The following is a 4,972-nucleotide window of genomic DNA, read 5'->3' on the forward strand; positions in this document are numbered from 1 at the left end:
CTGGTGCCATGCTCCACAGCGCCTTCTCACAGGTCAGCTGTGGGGCATACCTTAGGAAAATACTGCTCCAAACTGCCAATGAGCACATGAACATTTGATCAAGCCCATGAAATCCTTAAATCTTCTTAGTTTTATAAAGCCAACGAAAGTCTTCTACTGTGACTCTTAAGTTGACTTCTGGAACGTAAGTTCACTGGCTGTTGGAATCCTTCCTCTGTATACTGACTAGTTAGAACAAATCCAGTTGTTTATTGTTTCCTATACTCTGCTTATTGATTTTAGAACTTAAAAGAAATGTGGCTGCCATTCCTACCCTAATACTTTAACCCTTCAACACTAGGGCAAATAAACCAAGAAAACAAGTCAACAAATAACTAAGTATATGGGTGATCCTTAACATTTATTCATGTGACTGATCACAGAAATGTAAAAAGTTAATTGAACATGAAAGGAAAAATACCCTTTAATTTTTTTGTCTATTATATACAACTTACATAATAGATAAAACACTTTTTTATCTTTTATTTATCTATTATAAATAACTACAGTTATTTATATATTATAGCCATTTCATTCGTTGTTTGCAACAGTTAAGAAATAATCCCAAAATATGAATGTCATATTTTTAAAAGAAATTGAATAAAAAACAAGAGATATCATGTTTTACCTAATTTCATTGAAAGTAGCATTTGCTCCAAGATTAGAGCCACAAAGTGGCAGGAAGTAGGGGATTAATTCTGTCATTGCCTGAAATTCTCAACCTGTAGAAGGTGAGTTAAAAGTGTAAGAACTTGAAATCACATTTTAATATGGACTATCTCTGTTCATATTCATTTAATAATTACCAACACAAATTACTTTACTCTGTAACTTGGGATTCCATTTTTACTCCAATGAATTAGATTCTGATATACCATCTGTCGCAGAGGACTGATCCCAAGTTCTCTTGCTCCTCTAAGTTTCCAGAATTTATGTTTCTTCTTCATTCCTGTTTTATGTTGAATATTTCTCAGCAATTTCTTTATAATACGTTATAAAAATAGCTCTAGTTTTGTTTTTGTTTTTTTTGTGAGAAAGATTGGCCTTGAGCTAACATCTGCTGCCAATCTTCCTCTATTTGCTTGAGGAAGATTGTCACTGAGCTAACATCTGTGCCAATCTTCCTCTGTTTTATGTGGGATGCTGCCACAGTGTGGCTTGACGAGCAGTGCTATGTTCATGCAGTATCCGAACCTGTGAACCCCGGACTGCAGAAGTGGAGCATGCAAACTTAAGCACTATACCACCCACCCGACCCCCAAATAGCTCTAGTTTTGATGATGTTTTTAAGCACAAGGGCTCATCTACTAGTCTTAAGAACACCCCTTCTTTGCAGGAGTATTCTGCCCAGGTTCTAGAAAAATCCGCCATGCTGATTAGAGAATATATTACTCCCTGCTGTCACTAGATTAATACAAATTAACAGAGAGAAGTTCCAGGTACAACAATAAAAACACTAGCAGAAATCAATAAACTTTTGTGTCCATCAATTAGTTGATAGTGCTTGGACCTTAGGGGGTTTCTTTTCTGTTGGTCTCTTACACTGTGGCTTCTGCAGTCATTTTTATATTAAGCATTCATTTTCTTTGTCTTCTTATCCATGTTTACTGAATTATTCCAGATCAGATCCTGGCACACAACATTCTAAGTCTGAGACTAAAGCATTCTCCTTCATCCTCCTGCTTTTTGGAACAATCAAAAGTAGTGACTCTGAGGTTCCATGGCAATCGTGAGTTTCCCGTGAAGAAGCTCCTCTCTCCCATCCTTGACTCACAGAACCACAGACCTTCAGAATCCCGCTCCCGTTATTTCAGTTCACAGTGTAACTAGAGACACAGAATACCTCTTCCCAACCCGAAGATGCTAAGGAGAGAAGACTGGCACTTTTTGAAAGAAGCTTAACTGAAGCCTTATAAGGAATAAAGTCAAAACTCTGGCCAAGTTTTTGTGCAGTTAGGGCAGCCACAATTAGCAGATCAGTGAGTCATCAATAAGCTTACGTCTTATTTGCCATGGGCCTAGGGGACACAGTTTGAGAGTTTGTTCATGTGGAGCAAATAAAAAACTATCATTCTGCTCTGCCTAAAATGTGAATTGCATGTACACATGCCCTCCAACAGCTGTCTGCTTGGCAATAATAAGATTAAAGGGGAGATTTCCAAGGGGACCAAACTAGGCTAGCCTCTTGCCACCTGGAGTGTTCCGTGGGATTTGAAGCACCAAGGGACACCTTGGGTGTCCTGCTGGAGGGCTATGTTATTATGCCAAACTGAGCAACTTGGTCCTGGGGAAGCGTTCTTGGGACGTCATGAGCCCGAAGTAAGACCAGCCCCAGAGGGCTTAGGTTTGCATTCCCTAAGGGTGGGAACTCACAGAAGAGACTAAGAGGAAGCATGGCTTTTCCAGAAAGCTCAAATCTGCGTTCAGGAAAGCAAGCTCAAGAACAGGAGATGTTCTTAAGAATGACTTGACGGAAGAAGACCCAACCAACTTCATGGGTGTTTCCATATTGGACTTTGGAAAAAGTCATATTTATTTAGAGATTTTTCTTTAATTTTCTCTCTTTGACATTGTAAATCCTTTCAGTTAACAAAACCCATCAGGAAAGGCTGATATACTTCAACAATATTGCAAGATAGTGCTGTGGTGACTGAAGAAATGGAGTAGGAGAGGGGAGGACGTCTTCGGGAAGGCAATCTACGTTCTTTCTGAGGTGGATTACACAGAGATGGAGAAAGCTAATGAGGTAAAAAGCGCTAATATTTATTAATGCTAGTTACTTTACACACATCCTATTTAATCTTCCCAGAGATATTCTGTGACATCGTATCCCTGTAATTTCCTGTTGTTTCCATTTTGAAGACATGAAAAATGAGACTTAGAGAAATTGGGTGGCTTGCTCCACGTCCCAGAATTTGGAAGAAACTGAGCAAGAATAGGAAAATCCAGGTCTATTTGATTCAAGTCCATGTTCTTTTCATAACCTGTTATTATGGTTTAAATTAGTAAGAGATTTATAAATTATATTTATAGCTATATTTTGTATTTTTCTGCATGTCTTGTGTAGTTATAAATTTTGCATAAGTTATATAGTGACTTTTTAAAGCCAGATATTTTGTAGAAATAGGTTAATCCTTATTCAACTTAAAAATAAAGTAGATCAAAATTAATTTGATTTTTAAATTATTTACTCCCTCTACTGGTGACTTTTTGAAGTGATATAAATACAATAAAACAAGGTTGAATGTGAGACTTCCTAACATACAGCAAATTCCAAAATATAATTCATATTCAGTTTATTAAAAAGTATATTTTTTGAGTTAGTATACTGACTGCTACCTCCCCTCTTTGTTCTCCATTATTACAGAAATTCTTTAGAGTAAATTTTTGTTAATTTTTTAGAAAAAGCATATTTATATTTGCCATAAAATGTGTTTCTTCTAGAATGTGGTTAGCCAAATATCAATTATGTTTGTTTAATTTCTAAATTCTCATTTGCCTTCTCTATATTTGTGTATAAGTTTCTGCTTTCTAATTCTGTGTGATGAGTTTTAGATTCAGAAAATACTGAAATAAGGGTTCAAATAAATGATAAAGCCTCATAAAATATTTAGAGATAGAAATGAGAACTTAAAAAGATATACCAAGGAAAGGAAGATAAATAGATACTTAGAAAAATAAATACCATAAATAGTATCTGGTAATATGGCAGAGACTGAAGCTTTAGGACTTACCCAAATTAATAGCTTAATATCCCTCCAATCTTTGTGAGGGAGAATTTAATGTGAGGGCCACAGGGGAGACATCTTAATATCAGAAAGAATGTGTATATCTCCTCAACTGAATTGACTTCTCAGTGATGGTGGTGCAGTGTCCAAGAATGTTTTATAATTTATGGTGAGTGTGTGTGTCTGTTGGTGGGAGGAAGAGGAAGGATAAATGAAGATAAATGCTGCATTCTTATTTGCTTTTCTTCTCTAATGGTGGTGGAAGCCCAGGGTTGTGACATATACATGACACGTATACAGCTTCTAGTGGAATGAATTAAGATGTAAAAATTGATCACCCTGTGGGCAACTTGATACGTCAGAAACTTTTACAAAGGTTTTTTTCCTGTGGCTTCCTATGTTAACAACATAGGAATAATACGTTTCTTTGTTCTATGCTGAATATTCCTCAGCGATATCATGAAGGCGCTCTGTGACTGTAACCCTATTTCAGGCAAATACAGGCACACAGATACAGTTTTATGATTTTTTCCTTTATTGTGGCACTTTTCAACCTACAACTTGGGAACGTTATTATAGGTAGGTGATATTTTCTTTACCTTTATAACTATGTAAGGATTCTTGATACAAATTATGGAGAAATGTTTAACACTCATAGACTTTGCTTTCTTTCAGCTGTGGCAGACTAGCCTGTAATAGCTTAATCTTCCTGTTGAGAACAACTAAAAATTTGGACAAAATATTAACAAAATACATCAGAGAACTACCAAAGCAACGTGGATTTAAGAGGACAAGGATGCAGAGAGGAGAGCTAAGCAATAAGTTCTTTTCTTCTTTCCCACTTTGAAAGTATTAATAAAACAAACTTATAGAAAGAGTTCTAGTTTAGTACCCAAATGCTGAATGACTGAATAAGGGGAATCTGTGTGGCAACCGTGGCAATCACCTGGATTTTTCATTTATTTCTCAGAAAATTGCAATTCTTTAGTCATTTTCAACTGTGATATGTTTTGGCTATTTTGGATTTTAGACACAAGCAGATTGGAATTCTTCGCAGTGAATCATGTTACAACCAAATGACAAAGTACGGAATACTAGTAGTTACTATGCGTAACACAGGAAGAAGCTTTGCATGATTGTTAAAACTTGGATTTGAGTCCAGTAGACATGGATTTGAATCCTGGCTGGCCATCCACATACTATCC

The 4,972-nt window shown here is 36.3% G+C and overlaps 1 long non-coding RNA gene across 1 annotated transcript; it reads left to right on the forward strand.

The window, feature by feature from the left end:
• The first annotated feature begins 1,660 nt into the window (after nucleotides 1-1,660).
• Nucleotides 1,661-4,642, forward strand: LOC139085115 (uncharacterized). Its single transcript, XR_011543309.1, has 2 exons — nucleotides 1,661-2,785; nucleotides 4,443-4,642. It is a non-coding gene; the product is annotated as an uncharacterized lncRNA (long non-coding RNA).
• The last annotated feature ends 330 nt before the right edge of the window (nucleotides 4,643-4,972 follow it).

This window comes from Equus przewalskii, chromosome 1 (genome assembly GCF_037783145.1).
Source record: "Equus przewalskii isolate Varuska chromosome 1, EquPr2, whole genome shotgun sequence".
Lineage (NCBI taxonomy): Eukaryota > Metazoa > Chordata > Mammalia > Perissodactyla > Equidae > Equus > Equus przewalskii.